Genomic DNA, 23,591 nt, shown 5'->3' with positions numbered 1-23,591 from the left:
TCTGCTTCCGCCGATCCGCGTATTAGTATGTAACGCAGCCAATGAGATTGCTGCTAACGTCGAAACTTTTCTCCTCGCGGATCACACTCGCGCAGTGATACCCGAACGCGCGAGGTATTATAACGAGTGTACAGACCTCCGATCAGTCAGTCTGCATTTGTCTGTACCAGTCTATAGTCAAGTTTCAGTCTGCGCCTAATAAGATTATCATATTCCTGTACATAGCCATGAAGATAAATGAATACACACTTTGTCAAGTATCAGAGATATGTGAGAATAAGATTAACGTACCAAGACCAAAGGAAGTTCAGACTGTCAATTGTAAATAGCATCCAGAACCAAGTTAAGTAGTTTTTAGGCTTGTTATTATTTTAATAAATGTGTGTGAAAATTAATCAAGTTCTGTTTAAAGTTGGTCACCGTCAATCTGCTACTCTAAGCGTGCAAGTGGCTTTTCTATCGTCTGACCTAACGGCAGAAGATAAATACGCCACAATAAGACCACGAGAATATTGGTGACTAGTCAAATAATCTGATAGTGTGTGTACCGAAGGTCTTACAGTACGCACACCACATCTATTCAACAGCTACACTTGTCACGTATATGCAGTCTAACTCTACATTATACAATTTACAAGGGTTATGAAAGCCAGTAGAGTTGCTCCTGGTAGTATTTCTACACACGTACACATCGAGATTGCAAAACCATTGCGTAAATAGTTATAATTACATTGCCAAAGGCGAAAGGAGTGATTAGTGAGAGAGAAAAATCCCAGGACTAGGTGGGAGTGGAACCTGAGTCTTTTAGGTCTACAGGTCGCCATATTCCCACTGACCCACATTAAATATAAGGCTAATACATGAAAAGTATCTGAGGGCTTCAAGATGTAATTGTGAAAAACATACCGAAAAGTGGTGCACAACACATGGAAAATGTAAGACAACCTGCATTTTCCACAAAGAGCTTTGCCAGTATAGTAAATTTAAATTTCTGTTTATTTACTTATAATTCTTTTGCAGGTACAGTAAACGTCACATAATGGAACTCAAGTCACTGCTGCTACCATTAAGGCAGTTCAGTTCCTGAACCAGAACTTTTCGCCACAGTAACACTAATGCGTAGGGATAAATGACCAAACTAACAACTCTGAACGAAAGATTCGGGTGCTCAATTCTCCCACTGGCTACTAGAGAACGATACGGTAGAGAAACAAACTGGAACTTATTCTTTGAAATCTGTGCCAAACACTTGAGTGTAAATTATAAACATGTGGATACAGAAATAACGTGAAGCTGCAATCAACAGTAATCTTTTTCTGAACAACCCTAGGCTACAATTTAACAAAAACTCGGTGTAACTCGATATTTTTCACATCCCCAAACACTGCCAGAGGCGAAACAAGCGGTAAGTGACTGATAAAAAGCCCAGCCAGTTCTGGGACAGTGTCTTATAGTTCAGCTTTTCCTTTGCGACAATGTGCTCTTCTGCAATATACCGTCCAGATATTCGTGCATACATGAGGCATGTACGGGGTGATTATAATTAAGCTTCCTGGTGTAACGTTACGAGTCAAGACAGCTGTAACGGAACTTGAATAGCGTAAAGTTATCGTTAAAAACGCACGCCGCGCGATTTGTTACGATTTGGTCGGTCATAATAGTAGGAACATGCTTTTGAATACAATTAAAATATAACGGCGATACCTGTTTAGCGTTATTGGAAATAATATGTAATAAATTAACGAGTAAGGTAGCCGATCCTATAAGAAGAGGTAAAATTGGGCATATTAAGGTGTTTTGCTTTATATCGACTAAGCCGATGATACGGCGTCTTTTTTTCCGTTTACTCTTAGAAGAAAAAAAAAAAACAAGTAACGAAGTGCTAATTGTGCGTTGTGAAAAATATAGGGGCGAATTTTAAATAGCTACAGTGTATAATCAGACTAACAAATGGACATTCAGTTACGCGAAATAGCGGACAGTGAAGTGTGGTCATTAAATTGAGTACACCTACAGGACGGTCAATTCCGGGATAAGTCTATTCGCGTCTCACGAGGGACGCGGTATTGAGACCGGTTTTTTTTTATTATATCACGGAGAGCGGGCTTCAATTTATAAAAAGGAGAAAAGCTGTATCATTATCATTGACTGTTGGTGTTATGCAACCAAAACTGTTCATCAAAGGGTTTCGGTGAATGAGTGTTGAATGCGAAATGAAACTGTGAACGAAGTTATGTTAAATAAAGCAGAAGAGACAAGACAGTTTGGTCGTATCTGTTATTATTCCATAAACCGTAACATTTCTTCTCGTTGTACGAAGCCTTTATAGACGATCGTTATGACAATTTGCTTCGAAGGGATCTCTTTACGAGTTAAGTTTTGGGGACCTGGCCAAGAGGGGGTAGTTGGTAGATCCTAACTACTGCAGCTATTCTGGAATCAGGTGCTACCGTGACCGTTGTGTGTTGTCAATGGCTTAAGGTCATCATATCTCGTGCTCTAAGATCGACGCGCCTTTCCTCTTGGTATAACGGTGTCTCACGGTAACCACGACAACGCCGACGGAAGATACGGTAGACTGGGCCACTGCAGACGGATAACGATTTCCGGTACGGATATCAAACTTTATAGGGATGATGGTCAGACTGTGTGCTGCAAGATTTGCTTTGTCAGTAGTGATATGCCGTTATGCGCCATACTTGCATGGCGACATAGGGTTGAAAAACATGCATCAGTTTTCATTTATAGTTGCAGTCAGTCAACACGGGTCTGGACAAGGTGAGCAGGCTTTACTGGTAAGCTCTTCGCGAGTATCGACTCATTGGAGACTCTTTCGGCACGGGGATTTGATCCGGAAGTTCGAATTAACTGGCGATTTGGGTTTTGCTCTGGGAGAGGCCGACAGCCAATTGCGCCGGCTGAGAATGCTGTACGCAGTGCACAATCTTTAAGCTGTGTCACATGAGCGGAACATTCCGTTGTCTGCCGCTCGAAAAGTGCTGCGAACAATTGTGACATGGTATCTTTACGAATGTTGGACATTTGCCACACTTGCCCCTTCGCCAGGTAGCGATCCCTCAGGTAAGGGACGCCCTTCCTCGCACTTCTGTCCGATTTCAAACCGCTGTCTCCATATCTTACTCGATACAACCAGTACGTAAGGGACCTTCTTCTTCGACATCTTGGCCAAATACAGAGCTTCTTTTCCGAAATCGAAATATTTTTAACTTTTGGGAAACGAAAGCAATACCGACGATTGTGTCAGTATGTAATTAGTTCTGCCGAGTATAAATATAGATTCCTCTATCTGTACGGTAGCTTCCTTTCACGCTTACTGATTGCGATAGAAACAGTCCATCGGCATGGGAGCAACAAGAAAGGAACGATGTAAAGAGAATGCGAATGTACGCTAATCATTTCTTTTTGATCGCTGCATTTGTGCCTACTTTAATTACTACAACCGCACGTCCAAAAGCAACAAGGAAAGAAGAAATGGAAATGTGAATGTTTGAAAAGAAGAACGACATACTCCACATTAATTTACTCTCGAAAATCCGATATCCCCTGCTGCGAAACATTAGTTACTAAAGTGTAGCGGGACAATGCTCAAAACATGACTGAAAATACGTTCACTAAATAGAGATAAGAACATCTATGATTGACATGTCATGTAAAGTTGACGTACAATTTTAGAATGTTAGAAATAAGGAAATGAAGTAATACAGAATGCTATGGATTGTACCGTACGTTGTTGTTCTACCTTGTTTAGCTCTGGTATTTACAGGGTCACAGAGTAAGTATCCTAGGTTTTGGAAGGAAAAGCCGTAATTGTAATGATCTCCACTACAACAGAAAGAAGAAGCACAACTTAAGTAAAAATAATGTAATGTGTGATGCAGCACACAAGCGACGCTGAAGCAGATAGTTCCTGTGACTCAGTATGGCAGAGCTTGTATTAGACAACCGAAATAAATTAATAACTGGCTCCTTTTACCGACCCCCGGTATCACATGAAACAGTTGCTGAACATTTCAAGGAAAACTCTGAGTCTCATCGCAAATAGGTACTCTACTCATACAATTATAGTTGGCAGTGGCTTCGATCTACCTTCCGTATGTCGACAAAAATACATTTTCAGACCCTACTGTAGCTAGAAAACAACTTCCATAATTGTTCTAAATGCTTTTTATAAAATTATTTTGAACAATTAGTTCACGAGTCCATTCAAATTGTAAATGGTTACGAAAACACACTTGACCTCTTAGCCACAAATAATCCTGAGCATTACGACGGATACAGGGATTAGTGAACACACAGTCGTAGCGAGGCTCAATTCCGTAACAAAGAAATTCACCAAAACTATACGCTAAATATATCTATTTATAAAAGCAGCTAAAAATTCGGTTGACGTCTTTCTAAGAGACAGTCTCCAATCCTTCCAAACTATGTAAGAGAAGACCATATGTGGCTTAAGACGGAACTGATCTCCCATGGTACACAAAACACGACAGAAAGCTGCTGCAGGAGCACCGAAAAAGGCACGTATAATTTAGAGGAACGCAAAATCTCCAAGATTGGCGAAGTTTTACTGTGGCTCGAAATTTGGTGCGGATTTCAATGCGAGATGCATTTAATAGTTTCCACAACGAAACTCTCTCTAGAAATGTGGCGGAAAATCGAAAGAGATTGTAGTCGTATGTTAAGTAAACCAGCGGAAAGGCTCAGTAAGTACCTTTACTGCGAGTCGGGCGGCGAGTGAGAAGGCGGAAGAGGATGAGGAGGCGAAGGGGGGGGGGGGGGGGGGAGACAAGGGACCCAATCCTTCGAAGCTGGTAAAATAGTGGCAAATGTCCGGCGTGGCATCTTTACTGCGGTTTCAGGCCTTTGTGGATGCAGGTGGTCGTCACATTGAACAGTGTTTGTAACGCAGAACGTAAACATGGTATGCAATTAACAAATGTTACCCTCCAATGTGTAAATTAAACTGTGTTTCCTTTCAATTGTTTATTCGTTTCTACTCTTACGCATGTTCCTATAAATGTGTCCACAAAGTTTCACTAGCATACGATGACTCGTTTTCGGTGGCGGCCCTCTCAAGTAGCGATGTTGTTGTTGTTGCTGTGGTCTTCAGTCCTGAGACTGGTTTGATGCAGCTCTCCATACTACTCTATCCTGTGCAAGCTTCTTCATCTCCCAGTACTTACTGCAACCCACATCCTTCTGAATCTGCTTAGTGTATTCATCTCTTGGTCTCACTCTACGATTTTTACCCTCCACGCTGCCCTCCAATGCTAAATTTGTGATCCCTTGATGCCTCAGAACATGTCCTACTAATCGGTCCCTTCTTTTTGTCAAGTTGTGCCACAAACTTCTCTTCTCCCCAATCCTATTCAATACCTCCTCATTAGTTATGTGATCTACCCATCTAATCTTCAGCATTCTTCTGTAGCACCACATCTCGGAAGCTTCTATTCTCTTCTTGTTCAAACTATTTATCTTCCATGTTTCACTTCCATACATGGCTGCACTCCATACAAATACTTTCAGAAACGACTTCCTGACAATTAAATCTATACTCGATGTTAACAAATTTCTCTTCTTCAGAAACGCTTTCCTTGCCATTGCCAGTCTACATTTTATATCCTCTACTTCGACCATCATCAGTTATTTTGCTCCCCAAATAGCAAAACTCCTTTACTACTTTAAGTGTCTCATTTCCTAATCTAATTCCCTCAGCATCACCCGATTTAATTTGACTACATTCCATTATCCTCGTTTTGCTTTTCTTGATGTTCATCTTATATCCTCCTTTCAAGACACTGTCCATTTCGTTCAACTGCTCTTCCATGTCCTTTGCTGTCTCTGACGGAATTACAAGGTCATCGGCTAACCCTAAAGTTTTTACTTCTTCTCCATGAATTTTAATACCTACTCCGAATTTTTCTTTTGTTTCCTTTACTGCTTGCTCAATATACAGATTGAATAACATCAGGGAGAGGCTACAACCCTGTCTCACTCCTTTCCCAACCACTGCTTCCCTTTCATGCCCCTCGACTCTTATAACTGCCATCTGGTTTCTGTACAAATTGTAAATAGCCTTTCGCTGCCTGTATTTTACCCCTGCCACCTTCAGAATTTGAAAGAGAGTATTCCAGTCAACATTGTCAAAAGCTTTCTCCAAGTCTACAAATGCTAGAAACGTAGGTTTGCCTTTCCTTAATCTTTCTTCTAAGATAAGTCGTAAGGTTAGTATTGCCTCACGTGTTCCAAAATTTCTACGGAATCCAAACTGATCTTCCCCGAGGTCGGCTTCTACCAGTTTTTCCATTCGTCTGTAAAGAATTCGCATTAGTATTTTGCAGCTGTGACTTATTAAAGTAGCGACAGTTTAATTATAATCACAGTGTATAATGCATACGTGATGCCCTATGACTCACATCGTACAGTTCTTTGGATGTGAGTAGGTATTCCAGGCTGGTTCGATAACACACATTGAATGTACTGCGTTCTCAGACGTCTTGTTCGTAATGGCCAGCGAAACAACAGTCGATATTAATGACCAGCGAAACAACAGTCGATATCGGTCACGTGTGATGTCGAATCGGGTGACCGAATTCTGGCGATACGTCACCAGTGGTTTATCGCTCTTTTGTTCGGCGAGTGAGGAGACAACCAATAGCCCGTGTTTATAATTCGGAAGAAACAAAATTGTGGCGTAGCAGAAGCTGCAAACACAGGACGGCGAGAACAGCCCGCAGAATTCGGCCGCGGTGGAGACGCCGGCTTCTCGAAGCTTCTCTTACGTGGCCAGCCCGCTACTCCGCAATGGCGGCGGACGCGCCGATGCCTGCACTGGGAATCCGCGGAGCTGGAGAAACAGAGGCAGCAGTTGCGTGGCTACAATGCGCTTCACAATCGCGCAAAGACGCTATAAAATCGGAAAAAAATGGCACGGGGCAGATGAACAATGAAAACGGGGAAGTTATGTTGTTTTAAATACTACTTCACCTTGGCTATTTCCGTTTCGATGTTGCTCTGAACCACTTTTCACGTCATATAAACTCGTCATGGTTTTGCATAAAGAATTTTCTTAAAATCCAAGGCGAGTTACTACCTCCTACACGTTAAAACTCAGCATGTGACTGACTTGAGGCGAGCTATGACTACCGCATAGAAAAAGTTACGAACATGGAAAATGCTGCTCGGAGAAACATGGAAAATGCTGCTTAGAGAGCTCGATTACAATAGAAATTACACTTTCATCATACGATTTACCGTGCCAGTTAATGAAGTATCCGAACTAACGCCCTATATGAGTCCTGAACATTTGTTACGCCTGCCTTAATTTTAACATTGACCAGAACTTTTGTGTCTCTCAATCATCCAGGCATGTAGACTCATTACACGATTGCCTTAATGCTAGACTATGAACACAACACATCACCCTCAATGACCATATGCTGTTTTGGTCAACCTGCAAATCTTTTTCTTCTCGTTCTATGTTGAGAAGCTTTGCACACATTTCTGAACGCAATCCCCTTAAATCCGTTTTCAATGATTCCTACTATTCATTATCATTACGTAAAAAAAGGAATAAAAAAGGAATAACAGTAAAAACCTTACTCAATTTTTCCTGACCATATCAGCCCTCTTCCTTCTTTCTTACTTACTGTAATGGACTTCCACTATTTTTTCCCTCTCTACACAGTTCCCACTGATTTTTCGATCCTTACTAGTGTATCATCTCTCGCTTTACCTCCCTTACATTTTTCGGATCTTATAATTTGAAACGTTTTCGTGTTGCGAAATACTGCAATTTGGAGATTTGTTCCTTGTATCTTCTTACATTTTTATGGGTCGAGGAGGTGGGACAGTTTTTGGACGGGTGCACGTACTACTGTTACCAATAAGGATTTAATTTTAATATCTTTGTTGCATTTCCTCAGATACACTAACCAAAATATTTGACACCCCTCCACTACCTTAAATCAAGCAACCTTCGAAAGATAATACAAGAAAATTGTATAGAAAGAAAAGAAATGTACAGTAGATATGAACTCTTATCTGGAATGCGTAAATTAAATGGTTAAATTTTTGAAAAGGACAGAAATTCGTGAATGTCTGACAAACCACTCTAAAAAAAGGTGCGGATTGTGTCGTAATTTTGCTGTAATCCTAATGCACTAATTATCTGCCGAATTTACAATAATTAGGGTGTAATGTGCATACCTTTGGTGCGTGCAATCAGAATGCAAAATACCAGCACATATGACGGGAGTAGTCACTTACCACTTGTTTCGCCTCTGGCAATGTTTGTGGATGCGAAAAATATCCAGCCATTTAATGCGATTGCGTTACCAGTTACTGCCCTACTGGAATCTTAACGATATGTTATGCCTTTCCATCTATGAATCAAGGGAATGAATATAACCAATAACAACTGTTACAACAACTGGTGGTCTTACATAAAGCTCTGTTGTTTGTCTTTACACACTTCAGACAGAGAAACGAGACTAAAGATAAAAATCAAATACACTGACAGACATAAATTGCTACAAAGAGTGAGTGAATTCTATTTGCTGATATCAGCAAAATGATATTATTCTAGGGTGGTACATGCTAACTGGAAACATGCAAAGCCAATGGTGGACTTTGCTTAAGTTACTCTAAATTTATGTGAAACTGTAGTGAGATTGTGACCATTACAGTCAACAGTTATGAATAAACACAAATCACCAATAACATGCAAGTAGCAGTAGTAGTAGTGTGTGTGTGTGTGTGTGTGTACACACACAGTAAAAGCAAAAGAAGTAACTTTTTTTCCCCCTGGGGATGACCACTTCATACATAGAGATGTAGTGCTTAACAGCATGTTAAACCTAACATCTGTTCTCTCTAGGAAAGACTAGTCCAGACTGTAGAATCCGAATACCAACAAAATTGAAGTTAGTGATATGTAAACAAAAAACTTGTGGTAGTGTTTGAAGCTAAAGAAGTTTCTTCATGCTTTCCATTGCCATTTGGCTCCTTATAAACCACATGAACACAGTTTGGTACCAACGGTTTGATTATTCACTTCTTATGATATACTGCCAACATTGACTTCAGTACACATATCGAATTGAAGAAGTAACAACACTTCCTTCATCGAGTGGTGCACACACACACACACACACACACTTTTCAAACTCTAGTCTTCTTGTAACTGTATACCGATATCGACATTCCAAAATAATACACCTACATATAGCATCTACTCAAATCACCTCATCCCGATTACTTACCATTCTTATGACACCTATTTCTGACTCAAATTATTTCATTGCAGCAAAACCAATTGTACTTCGATGCGATCATGGCAATGTCTTAATGTCAATAGTGCAACAGACAAATGTACTAACCATAGTAATAATATGTTCCACAGGAGTATAATGGTCATTATATTTTTATATAGTTCACATTTCCCTTCAAAAAGAAAAATGGTCCTTATACAGTTCATATTACTCTTAAAAAGTCCCCCTAATTGTGCAGTCGAGTTATTAAAAGGAGGAATAAATCAAAGAGCGTGTTTACACAAATTACAAAAATCCCAGATGCAGGATTTCATCGAGTAATTTTAGCAGTTCCAGTTAGGTAATACGTGCATAATGTGTGAAACAGCAGGGCGTGTTTAGACAAATTAAAAAATTCCCAATTGCAGGATTTCATCGATTAGTTTTGGCAGTTTCAATTAGGTTATACGTGCATACTGAGTGAAACATCACTATGAATAATGTCAGATTTTTTTGTGGTTAGGTTGATGCTGAGAGGGCACACGGCTTCTGTCGATCTGTAACGCAAGGGAGAGATGTAGTCTGTAGAACTGCATGGCCCATACTAAAATAATAGCAATTTTCGAACAAAGCAACAGCAATTAAAATATGCATACTTTTAAAACAAAATGAATGTAAAACTATTCCAACTATCGTTCTCATTAGCAAATATGAATTACAGTATAGGCATTTCCAGGCAGGCGTCATTACATATCTGCAGAACATCTCCAGCTCCTCCGTGAACTCTGGCAGAATCTTTGTTTTCGGCCATAATTGCCCCAAAACCAGACACTATTCGGGTATCCAGCCAACGGATTCAGATCAGAATGGTTAATGCATATCCTTGAAACGCAAGACGGGCCTATAACATTCATCTCTGATGTTTATAACTTACCAACTTCTTGCGATCGGCTGTGCAGAGGTTTTTAATCCGTGCCACCACCACCAGGGATGCAGAGCTCGTAGGTACCAACACTAACACACTTGATTATCACAAATCATTGCGTTGCTCGTTTCAAAAATCACACACAAATTCCGATTTCAGTCCAAGAAGTGTTCACAGATAGCGCATAAACGAATAACACACGCGCACTAGGAATGAATAGGATTTTGATGGCTTTTCTCCCTTTACTCTAGATATCCAAAGCTTTCACTACCTTACGCTCAGGCGAGAAACGGGAACTGGCCAGCAGAGCTCGCGATATGTCGGTGCTCACTTGTCGTTGCATACTGCCAACAACGAAATATTTAAAACTGTTTTAAATTTTATATTTCCGGCGCACAGTGAGACAGCGAAGTCTTTTTAAGAAAAGACATACAAAACCTTTTGTTACCCAATTGATCTGATTCTGTTTCGACCGAAATATCATATGGAAAATATCACCGGAATTAGAATTGACGTTGTCAGCTATGGCTTCCCGGCGTGCAGTGTAAGATTTTCTACAGAAAACAATTCCATAGGCTGAGGTTTGACAACACATCAGATTAATGTAACGGTAGTTAAGAAGGTTGTTGTTACTGTAAAGAGTGTTATAGGAACACATACAAATAGGTTAATAATCGCCGGAGAAACTGACTTCAAAGAACGCTTCTCTCGTAAGTAAGATGTGACTGTATGCTATCCGATGTAAGCGTTCAAACCAGTGCACGTTCCTTTGATGTGTATCGGTTGTGATAAGGACAAGTGAAAGGTGCTGAGGTGCTATTAATACTATTGTCCAATAATATAATGTAATACTTTCGTTTTCCTTGTAGCGTCTGGGGGTTTATGCCAATTAAGCATTGCTATACATATTATGACAGTTCGCCACGTAACGCCAACAAAATAGTACTTACGTAGGCAATTTGTATCACGTATTTAATCTGACCCTTTCATCTGCGTTATCGTATTGCAAGAAATGTGATATAGAGATATTTTAATGTTCTTAAATGTAGTTGTGCAGTGTTTGAGGATCACGACCGAAGTTTGGTGCTGGCATTACTTCAGGTGAGTTCTCCAGGAGGTGAACTTCCTATTGCCCTGCCGGCAGCACTGAAGGTCGGTAACAAGTTGACGTTTCGAAATCCTGCAAGAAGTGAAAGTGCAGCAGCTCTTTGCTGCTGTGTAATTACTTCGTTGCAGAACACCTGACGAAATAGCGGTGCGGTGTTAGGAGTGCGGGCGCTGTCAACACTATACTTCATCAATAGCGCATCTTTCACGAAGAGTCAGATACATTATTGACGATTCTTTTGTGAAATTGAATTTATACGCGTATGTAATATTTTGTATCCTTTTCCAAAAAAACAGTAAATGTCATCTACATCTCGTGTTTGATATAATATTTATTATTAATTTTACGAACAGGTTAATGCCATGGAGTAGTAGCAGACGTAGAGCAGATATGATTTCAGTTTGTTTGAAGTTAATTTTATTCTCTGTTAGTCTTCTTTCCGCTCTGGATGTGGGGGCAACGATTTTTGTAGCAGAATACCTCACTGCTCTCTGTGACAAACTAAGGCTGAGTGATGGATAGTCTAAATAATTTCTCTGTTTAGTATTAGACATATATTTATGCAAATTACCTTTTTTTTCAAATTACAGTTGATTGATGATGACAGACATGATAATTAAGTAAATGTACTGTGTTGCTATTGTATGTATAACCAACTGTTAGGAGTGGTCTACAAGATGCACACAATTCATTCTTCTTACGCATTCCATGCCCCTGTGCAAGAAACACTTACACCCTCAGTGAAGAGGCTTCCCAGATTGACACTAAACCACATTACTGAGTGAAAATAGAAAAAGTAAGCCTTTTTTTTGACATTTTCCTTTCGAAATCAAGCTTTATGTTTGATGCAGTAGTTACAGAACTTAGATATCGGAGAAGGTCTATAATATGTCTTCCAGTTAAGGTTCTTCCCAGTATAAATCTGTACGTATTTACAATGGTCTGTCATTTTTTAATTTACCCACGTGCACTATTTCCAATAGTGTTGCCAGGCCAAGAGCAGAACTGCATATATTGTGTCTTATCTATGAATACTGTATCACCTATGATAATTCGGTTAAGAGTTGACAAAGCTAACAAATATGAATCCAAGATGGAACTTGTGGCAACACATTGATCTGTAGTGTAGCTTGATGTCTACATTCGTGCCATATTTAAGACACTTTTTGTTGTAAAAACTGGCACTGCGAGGTAAATTCAGAAGATGTATATTAAATAGTGGACATGTCCTTGAATATATTCTCATGCAAAATGTCTACATATGTTGTCATATGAAAAAAAGTAATTTGGTTCCACATGAACTTTCACTAAAGTTAAATATCTTGTAACCTTTTGGGTTGAAGGAAAAATCATATGCTGACTGACTATTATAATATAGAATGTTTTCTTGGATTTACATTGAGTATGTATAAAGGAGAAATAGTAGGAGCCTGATTTTAGTGATAGTGATGTTGCACCATCGGAACCAAAGATAATAAACAGGTGAAAGTATACAATTTTTTTCCTGTAGTAATGTATTTGTGAGTGAAACTCTTTGAAAAAGAGGAGCAGATTTTTGATTCAACAATTTTTCAAATGATAGATGTAGGCACTGTTTTAAGGTATTTTTCCCCCAATCAGTTCACACTGGTGTTACGAAAGCATACACACACAAACCATAGATACAATATATTTATTTTATGTAGTAAGTGCTTTCTTCTAAGTGATAAGTTACTCATAAATATTATGCTACTAATCAGTGATAATGTGTGAAATGAGTTAACCTAATCTTTCCAGTTTTTTCATTACTGTAGTTATAGCAGAAGCTGCTCATCCTCAGGTTGGAAATCAGCCCTCAAAAATCTGGCACATTAATTCGAAATACATTTGCTGCTGCGAATATCTCGGCATCATCTGTGCGGCACAGATGTACAACTGTGCTCGCATGCCGGACTGACCCGAACTTCCATCTCTCCCACTGTCTGCATCCCGTACGTATGATATTGTGCACACCTTGGCATATAATATTAGCTTGCACGTCTGAAAGGACAGACATGAATGGCGATCAGCAGCCTTCTGGATTTCCGGATGAATGTAGAGGACTGTGCTCCGGGATGTAGACAGTGTGATATATGGAAGTTTGGGTTGGCCTGTGAGGCGTGCATAGGTAGGCAAAGAGGTTAAGGCTACACTCGTGATAAGTGGGAAATCCGGGTTCGAGTCCTGGTCCGGGACAGATTTTGAGGTGTCACTAATAGGTGGTGTATCTGTACCTAACATAGGTTATGCCATGATATTTGCAGTTACCAAATTTATTTCAAAGTAATGTCCGATGGCTCTCAGTCGTCATTAATGTCTGTTCATCCAGACAGCCAACTGAATGTTAATCTGAATTCATTGAGTCTTGAAACATTACTGTGCATATCATTGAAGTTATGCTGAACTTAACTGTATTACTTGAAAAGTTTTGGTCAGTTTGTTTTCAGATAAGCAACAATATTTCTGCTACCTGTGTGAATTGAATTGAACTGAATTGAATTTTATTACAGTAAAGGTAGATGGCTGGTTAAACATTGTGAGACATTCATTCTGATTTCTTGTTGTGCTGATGTAATTTACTTCTTTAAATTACCTGATGTATTGTCAGGGCCGGCTAGAGAACATTTTTCGAAACAAGCAACATATAATTTTGACACTCCCGCCTCCATTTTTCCATACACACGATACATCATTTGACACCCTGTCCCCCTTTCCCCCCCTGCCACATAAATTAGTTGCTGTTCCTTAGGCTCTAAATCTAGGGAGCAAATTATTATACACTCCATGTACAAAGTTAGTGCTAGGGCCACCTCTGCCATCCCTCTCGGCTCAGTGGCCCGAGCAGCCCCTCGTGTCACCGGCTCTGTTAACTGTAGCATTCTCCATCCTTTTCTTTAGCTAATGTGCCTCACGCGTCATGAAAGAGTCTGTTTCCTTGCAGAATGTTAACTTTCACATAGTGAAATGAAATGATTGTATGGCATTTATTGGCTGGGATATCCCCTTCGGGGTTCAGCCGCCGTATTGCAAGTTTTTTTTAGTTGACGCCACTTCAGTGACTTGTGTGTCAGTGATGATGAAAACGATGATGGACACACGACACCCAGTCCCCTGCTGGAATCGAACCGGCCCCCCTTGCGTGGTAGGCTGTAATGCTACCCCTGTGCTACGGAGGCGGACTAGCTTTCACGTAATGTAGTATCGTGCTTAAAGTTTTGAAACAAAATATTGAAGCTAAAGTTACAGGTACTTTGGTCATTTGAGAAATTTATTTTGTTGCTAATGAATTTGCAAATAGACATCTACATCTTTACTCTGCAGACTTTTGTATAATTCTCAGTAGAGGATGCTTCTTCTCTTACATCTTATAAGGTCTACTCCTCGTTCCACTCAAGTATGTGTGCGCTGTAATTAACCTCGTCGTGTCTTCAGTCCCTGTACAAGTGTGACACGGGGGAGGAGGGAGGGCCATATTATGAGTGGCAGTCAGATAAAAACCGAACACCCACGACAGTGGCACCGTGGAATAGTTCTGTGAAAAAGTAATTACCACACGTGTTAAGACATTTACCCCGGGAGATGAGACAATCAATTCCTGTTTTGTAGAACACGGTTGGCTGCCAATGTATCCACAACTGCACCCGCTCTTGCACTTCCTCATCTGACTGAAACCGATGTCCGTGTATGTCTTTCTCTGTGTCACCAAAGGAGTGCAAATCATGTGGTTAAAGATATGAGCTGTACAGATGATGTTACGGTGTTTCTCGACAAAATAACTGAAGCGTAGTGTTCGTCCAGTCCGCAGTGTGAGACCGGGTGCTCTTGCACAACAGTGCAATTACCTCAGAAAGCTTGAGGGCAGACGGCAAAGCCGATAGTGGAAATATACTGCATCTCCCCTGCCAGTGAAATCCAGAGCTGTTCACGTGTACTCCGGTAAGGTCACAATGACCTCCTTCGACTTGCGGGGGGCCCTCTCACTTGTCGAGTTTCACAATCAGTTTACAGCACTGTGAAGACAACTTGCAGAAAATGCGATGCCTGTGGAGTCGAAATGCCCAGGAATGCTGTCGGGCGGAATCGTCCTGTTACACGAAATCGCCCACCCCCACACTGCCGAAGATAGTACGTCGGCGACTTGGTTGGGAAACACTGCAGCACTCTCTGTACAGTGTGGATCTTTTGCCACGTGATTTTCACACCGTTGGCAACCTGAAGACATATGTGTGGACATCGGTCTAAGTAGGGTGTGAATGTGCAGGAGTGGGTGCAATTGTGGATCTGTCGGCGGCCGACGGTATTCTGCAGAACGAGAATTGATTGTCTCGTCTCCCCGTGGGATAAATATTGTAACGTGTGTGGTGATTACCATTGAACGGATCCATTCCTTGGTCCAGTTGTGACAGTGTTTGATTTTCATTTGACTGCCCTTTCGCATATCCCCAGATTTCTTACTTAATACTGGTTCTTCAGACACTGTGAGTAGGCTTTCGTGGGATATTTAAAATCTATCCTGAGAAGCCTGCCAGTTAAAGTTTTATCGGCATTTCGCTGACGCAGTCCTATGGGTCAAACAAACCTGTGATCATTCTTGTTGCCCTTTTCTGGATATGTTCAGTATACCATGTTAGTTCTGTTTTGGCATAGGTCCCACACTTGAGCAGTAATCTAGGATGGGTCGAGTAAGTGTCTAATTAGCTTTCTCTTCTATGCACTGAGTACATTTTCCCAGTATCCTGCCAATGGTATTTCAGCGTATTTCCTTACAAGACACTGGACAACTACCTTGGTTGTGAGAAACAGCATGGCAAATTGATGTGAGTTACTGTTGCATCATCCTAAATCAGGCAGAGACCTTGTAAGATGTTAATCTGTCAATTCTAAATTGCTGATAACATGATATTACTGATTGTTAAGCTATACCTGTGTACAACTGAGTAAACGCAATTCGTGTTTTACCATACACATTTCACATCAGTTTATTGGAGTATTTTAACTGGTGTGGAGCAATCACTTTCATCTTACATATCCTACCATAGTTCTCTTAAGCTGCAAACAGTTCTTGGGCCAGGTACTATGTTGCTAACTTATTTATTTATCCATCTTCTAACATTGAGCAAATAATTGATGTCATCATGCTTTGAACAAAGTGCAGAGCATATCTGCATGATAAGATCTGTATACTATGAATATATTGATATAAATATATCCAACATAAGTAATGACCATGAAATGTAAATGCATAGTACAGTATCAGACCATAAAAACAAAGAAAACACATTAATAGTGTTAACTATTGGTAGTGTGTAAAATAACTTTATCCTTACACAGGGTGTTTCACAAATTCTGCTACAATCTTCTAGGGTTTGCAGAAGGGCTTAAAGTTTTGGTAAGGAACCCACGTCCAGAAATGTACTGTTTCAATGTAAATTAAGTCGAAGAATGGATCACTTTCAAATCTCCTGCACAAATCATATTGGAGGAACCTCCTTAGTATACAGTCACTGTAAAGGAACTTCTAAATAGACAGAAATTACTGCATAATAAGTGTAAGACAAAGTGTATGACTGTAGATAGATGCTTAATGAAACACACATGGCTGTCAAAGAGCAATGTGTGATGCCTTCAATGACTACCGTAGCAGAATATTTTCCAATCATCTTTCACAAAATCCAAAGAAATTCTGGTCATATGTAAAGGCTGTAGTGGCACCAAAGTTAGTGTGCACTCTCTAGCAAATGAAACAGTAACTGAACTTGAGGTTAGCAAACCAAAAGCTGAAAAGCTTAATTCTGTTTTCAAATATTCCTTTACAAAAGAAAACCCAAGAGAACTGTTCATCCTCATGCCACTGAAAAAATGAATGAAATAAGTATTAGTGTCAGTGGTGTTGAGAAACAGCTGAAATCATTAAAATCAAACAAATCTCTAGCATCCGATAGAATCCCAGTCAGATTCTATACTGAATTTGTGGCTGAGTTAGCCCCCCCTTCTAACTATATCTATTGTAGATCTCTCGAATGAAAAACCGTGCCCAGTTCCTGGAAAAAGGCACTTGTCACAGCCGTCTACAAGAAGGGTAGTAGAAGTGATCCACAAAAGTGCTACCCAATATCCTTGACATAGATTGGTTGCTGAATCTTAGAACATATTCTGAGCTTAAACATTATGAGGTATCTTGAACAGAATGACCTCCTGAATGCCAACTAACATGGAGTCAGAAAACATTTATCATGTGGAACCCAATTCTCACTTGTCTGACATGACGTACTGAAAGCTTTGGCTCAAGGCAACCAGATAGATGCAGTATTTCTTGAATTCCAAAAAGCATTTGACTCATTACCGCACCTACCCTTATTGTCAAAAGTACAATCATATGGGGTATCGAGTGAAATTTGTGACTGTATTGAGGACTTTCTGGTAGGGAGGACACAGCGTGTTATCTTGTGTGAAGAGTCATTGTCAGATGTAGAAGTAACTTCGGGTGTGCCCCAGGGAAGTGTGTTGAGATCCTTGCTGTTCATGTTGTATATTGATGATCTTGGAGACAATATCAATAGTAGCATCAGGCTTTTTGCACGTGATGCAGTTATCTATAATGAACTACTATCTGAAAGAAGATGCAGAAGTATTCAGTCAGGTCTTGATAAGATTGGTGGAAAGATTGGAAACTTGCATTAAAAGTTCAGAGGTGTAAAATTGTGCATTTCACAAAATGAAAAAAGTTAGTATCATATGTCTGTAATTTCAGTGAGTCACTGCCGGAATTGAGCAAGTCATACAAATAACCTATCGAAATCCCTTGAACAAATAAATTCTGCCCTGTAGTTTAAAGAAAGCACAGGTTACACTCTTCTACAAAAACGGTAGTAGAAGTGATCAGCAGAATTACCGCCCAATAGCCTGGACATCGATTTGTTGTAGAATCTTACGACATATTCGGAACTCAAACATAATGACGTAACACGAACAGGATGACCTCCTCAATGCCAATGAGCACGGATTTCAAAAACATCGATCATATGAAACCAAACTTGCACTTTACGCTTGTGACATGCTAAAATCTTTGGAGCAAGGCAATCGCCTAAATGCAGTATTTCTTGATTTCTGAAAAGCACGTGACTCATTACCTAAGTTATTGTCAAAAGTATGATCATATGGGGCATCAAGTGAAATTAGTGACTGGATTAGGACTTTTTGGTAAGGAAGACACAGCATGTTATCTTGGGTGAAGTCATTGTCAGATGTAGAAGTAACTTTGGGTGTGCTCCAGGGAAGTGGTTGGCTGTTCATGTTAGATGTTAATGACCTTGCAAACCCTGACCTGCAGTTCTGGGTGACTTTCCAGAAATCACCCCTTTTCGTAGACCTCTCCAGTCCTTTTCCTTCACCCCTCTTCCTTCCCCTTCAGCTCTTCTGCTTGAAGGAGCCACTGGCTCTGAAAGCTTGCCTAGTTATAACCTTTTGTGTGTATGTTCTGCCGCTGCTTGGTGAGTACGTTTCTTATGCATCCAATTAAATTTTTTAGACCGTGTGAACAATAACATCGGGCTTTTTTCGGGTGATGCAGTTATCATAATGAAGTACTATCTAAAAGAAGCTGCATAAATATTCAGTCACATCTCTATAAGATTTCAAAGTGATGCAGAGATTCGCAACTTGCTTTAATTGTTAAGGAATATAAAATTGTGTACTACAAACAACAAAAAAAGTAGTATCCTATACCTATAATATCAATGAGTCACTTTTGGAATTGGCCAACTCATACAAATACCTGGGTGTAATACTTTGTAGGGATATGAAATGGAGTGCACATATAGGTTCAGTAGTTGGTAAAGCAGGTGGTAGGCTTGGGTTTACTGGTAGAATACCGGTGAAGTGCAATCAGTCTTCAAATGAAATTGCTTACAAATCACACTCGTGTGACCGTTTCTAGAATCTCGTTCAAGTGTGTGCGACCTTTACCAAATGGGTCAAACGGGGGATTTTGAAAGTATACAGAGACGGACAGCACAAGTGGTCACAGGTGTGTTTAATCTGTGGGAGAGTGTCACAGAGATACTGAAAGAACTGAACTGGAAGAATCTTGAAGATAGATGTAAAGTGTATTAACAAAGTTTCAAGAACTGGCTTTAAATGATGACGCCAGAAATAGTCAAACAATGGAAAATCCAGGATGGAATGTAACAATACCAGAGAAAGTTGCTACTCCACCATATAGTGGAGATGCTGAGTAACGATAGGCACAACAAAAAGTTTCACAAAATTAAAGCTTTCGGCCATTAAGGCCTTTGTCAGCAGTACACACACACACACACACACACACACACACACACACACACACACACACACACACAGAAATGCAACTTGCAGTCTCAGAGAGCTGAAACCACACTGCGAACAGCAGCACTACTGCATGATGGGAGTGGTGACTGGGTGGGGGTAAGGAGGAGGCTGTGGCAGGGAGGGGGAGGGATAGTATGGTGCGAGTGGCGGACAGTGAAGTGTTGCAGTTTAGACGGAGGGTAGGAGAGAAGCTGCGGAGGGGGGAGGGGGTAAGTAGCGGATAGGAGGGAAATAAAAATTAATAAAAATAAAAGACTGTGTGGTGGTGAAATGACGGCTGTGTAGTGCTGGAATGGGAACAGGGAGGGGGCTGGATGGGTGAGGACAGTGACTAGCGAAGGTCGAGGCCAGGAGGGTTACGGGAACGTAGGATGTACTGCAGGGAAAGTTCCCACCTGCGCAATTCAGAAAAGCTGGTGTCGGTGGGAAGGATCCGTACAGCACAGGCTGTGAAGCAGTCATTGAGATGAGGGGTATCGTGTTTGGCAGTGTGTTCCGCAACAGGGTGGTCCACTTGTTTCCCGGCCACAGTTTGTCAGTAGCCATTCGTGCAGACAGACAACTTGTTGGTTGTCATGCCTACATAGAATGCAGCACAGTGGTTGCAGCTTAACTTGTAAGCCACATGACTGGTTTCACAGGTAGCCCTGCCTTTGATGTGGTAGGTGATGTTAGTGACCGGACTGGAGTAGGTGGTGGTAGGAGGATGTGTGGGACAGGTCTTGCATCTTGGTCTATTACAGGGGTATGACCGATGAGGTAAGGGGTTGGGAGCAGGGGTCGTGTAAGGATGGACGAGTATATTGTGTAGGTTCAGTGGGTGGCGGAATACCACTGTGGGAGGGGTGGGAAGGATAGTTGGCAGGACATTCCTCATTTCAGGGCACGACAAGAGGTAATCGAAACCATGGCAGAGAATGTAATTCAGTTGCTCCAGTCCCGGACGGTACTGAGTTACGAGGAGAATGCTCCTCTGTAGCCGGACTGTGGGACTTTGGGAGGTGGTGGGAGACTGGGAAGATAAGGCACGGGAGATTTGTCTTTGTACAAGGATGGGAGGATAATTACGGTCAGTGAAGGCTTCAGTGAGACCCTCGGTATATTTAGAGAGCGACTGCTCGTCACTGCAGATGTGAACAGGCATGGGTGGCTAGGCTGTACGGAAGGGACTTCTCGGTATGGAATGGGTGGCAGCTGTTGAAGTGGAGATACTGCTGGTGGTTAGTAGGTTCGATATGGTCGGAAGTACTGATGTAGCCATCTCTGAGGTGGAGGTCAACATCTAGGGAGCTGGCCTGTTGGGTTGAGTAGGACCGTAGGACCAGGCGAAGTAAGTGGGGGAGAAGTTGTCAAGGTTCTGGAGGAATGTGAATAAGGTGTCCTCGCCTTCAATACAGATAGCAAAGATGTCATCAGTGAATCTGAACCAGGTGAGGGGTTTAGGATTCTGGGTTTCTAGGAAGGACTCCTCTAGATGGCCCATGAAAAGGTTAGCAGGGGATGGTGCCACAAATAGATTAGAATCCCCTCCATATCGCTCGTATAGGGATTGTGAGGATAGAGGCATTCAAACAATCATTCTTCCTGTGTTCTATACATGAATAGAACAGGAAGAAACCTAATAAATGGAACAGTGGGGTGAACCCTCTGCCACACACCTCATGGTGGTTTGCAGAATGTAGATTTAGGTGTAGATGTAGATATAAGGAAGCATCCTGCATCGCGTCAGTCCGTCACGTACGATTTTAATTCAACTACAACAGCAGCTTGGAGAGACTGGTACATTCACTACTAGGATGTTGGACCGATGCACATGAGGATTTGTGACCGTGTGTTGTGTGGAAGCGTGGATCGCTGATACACATTGTACAATAAGCAGCAGGGTTGCTGCTTTGAGCAGCTCGTGTAGAGCACTCGACTCGGAGCACATTGTCTCTGCTATTTTCCAATAACAAAATACCAACAGCCATTATTTTGGTTTTATTTGTTAGGCAACCAGTTAGGCAACCAATTTCGGCATTACATTATGCCATCTTCAGGTCTGCATATATCGAGTAACCCTCCTGTTAGAAACCAGGCCTGAAGATGATGTAAAGCTGAAACTGGTTGCCTAACAAATAAAACCAAAATAAAGGGTATCGGTATTTTATTATTGGAAATCGACCAGCCGAAGTCCCGCACTCCGGACATAGGATGGAAGTTACATTTACTGCTATTTTCATACTGTCTTAAGTGGGAGGTCTTAAAGTGATCTGATTTTACTACCAAGTGGATCATTTCCTAACATATTCTCGTTATGTTTATAAGTACCCTCTACAACTCATAGAAGTCTGTAATAGGAATTGTGAAATAATTTGCATAACTAATAATTTTCGAAATCACAACTGGAACAATAGCGATCTTTTACTGTAATTCAACAAAAATGAGCAGTGTAGATAGCAAATGGGGTTTATTTTTCTGGTAACAGATTTCAGTCATAAGAAGACAATATTCAGACCAATATATAACTCCATTGTTGATGTGTGGAGCTGATGCTTGGGTTGGTTGTGCATGCTAAGAGGCTCCTGTTACCTGTCGTCAGCTACTCTCTCCGGGGGTGGGGAGAAGACGGAAACCCATTACTAGAAAAATAAACACAGTTTGCAATCTAAATTTTTTTTTTTAACTGCATAACTGTTCTGTGTCTTCTTTTAAGTTTTGTAAATGGGATGTCAGTCGTGATTGTCACGGTTGTGTATAGATTGTCGCTGTTTGTCCACTTAATATGTTTCCTCTGTATGCACCAAATGACTAAGTGTATCAATGGATGTAAGAGCCAGCAGTTCTAGTGTTTTAAAAAATATGATCTGCTCAATTCATGTTTCCTCACTCTAAACGTTGCTGCTGTGCATCGCCCCACCTTTTGAAGTGTGCACGACTGTAAGTTTGATTAACGAGTAAGTGCCAGATTTGTACAGAGGTAAAAGTGAAGAGATCCAGTTGAGGTACTGTCATTGCCATTATTGCACAGACTGTAAAACTAAATAACTGGTTATATGCAAATAGTCTAACTGAACTTTGATAAAACAAAATACAGCCGATTCTGTACTGCAAAATGTCTAACCGCACTACTGAAAATAATGCACAAATGCAAATAATTAAAGGAAACAGAATATTCTGAACAATTAACATGTTTGTAGTGATAAGACTCTGAATTTGAATTCTCATGGTACTGAAACTTCCTGGCAGATTAAAACTGTGTGCCCGACCGAGACTCGAACTCGGGACCTTTGCCTTTCGCAGGCAAGGGCTCTACCATCTGAGCTACCGAAGCATGACTCACGCCAGGTACTCACAGCTTTACTTCTGCCAGTACCTCGTCTCTTACCTTCCAAACTTTACAGAAGCTCTCCTGCGAACCTTGCAGAACTAGCACTCCGGAAAGAAAGGATATTGCGGAGACATGGCTTAGCCACAGCCTGGGGGATGTTTCCAGAATGAGATTTTCACTCTGCAGCGGAGTCTGCACTGATATGGAACTTCCTGGCAGATTAAAACTGTGTGCCCGACTGAGGCTCAAACTCGGGACCTTTGCCTTTAGCAGGCAAGTGCTCTACCATCTGAGCTACCGAAGCACGACTCACGACCCGTCTTCACAGCTTTACTTCTGCCAGTACCTCGTCTCTGGAAACATCCCGCAGGCTGTGGCTAAGCCATGTCTACGCAGTATCCTTTCTTTCAGGAGTGCTAGTTCTGCAAGGTTCGCAGGAGAGCTTCTGTAAAGTTTGGAAGGTAGGAGAAGAGATATTGGCAGAAGTAAAGCTGTGAGGACCGGGTGTGAGTCGTGCTTTGGTAGCTCAGTTGGTAGAGCACTTGCCCGTGAAAGGCAAAGGTACCTAGTTAGAGTCTCGGTCAGGCACACAGTTTTAATCTGACAGGAAGT

At 41.1% G+C, this 23,591-nt stretch overlaps 2 protein-coding genes across 2 annotated transcripts in view; one reads left to right on the top strand and one right to left on the bottom strand.

Moving 5' to 3' along the window:
* The window catches only part of LOC126426609 (uncharacterized), a 445,650-nt gene extending 435,175 nt beyond the window's left edge, over positions 1 to 10,475 (bottom strand). The window contains exon 1 of the mRNA XM_050088501.1: positions 10,207 to 10,475. The gene's annotated coding sequence lies outside the window, so the exon portion shown is untranslated. The remainder of the gene's footprint in view (positions 1 to 10,206) is intronic.
* Positions 10,476 to 10,726: 251 nt separating this feature from the next.
* Positions 10,727 to 23,591, top strand: part of LOC126426608 (Golgi integral membrane protein 4-like) — a 141,934-nt gene continuing 129,069 nt past the window's right edge. The window contains exon 1 of the mRNA XM_050088500.1: positions 10,727 to 10,907. The gene's annotated coding sequence lies outside the window, so the exon portion shown is untranslated. The remainder of the gene's footprint in view (positions 10,908 to 23,591) is intronic.

Source organism: Schistocerca serialis, chromosome 11 (genome assembly GCF_023864345.2).
Source record: "Schistocerca serialis cubense isolate TAMUIC-IGC-003099 chromosome 11, iqSchSeri2.2, whole genome shotgun sequence".
Lineage (NCBI taxonomy): Eukaryota > Metazoa > Arthropoda > Insecta > Orthoptera > Acrididae > Schistocerca > Schistocerca serialis.
Note: the sequence above shows the minus strand (reverse complement) of the source record. Positions and strands in the feature narration are given on the sequence as shown.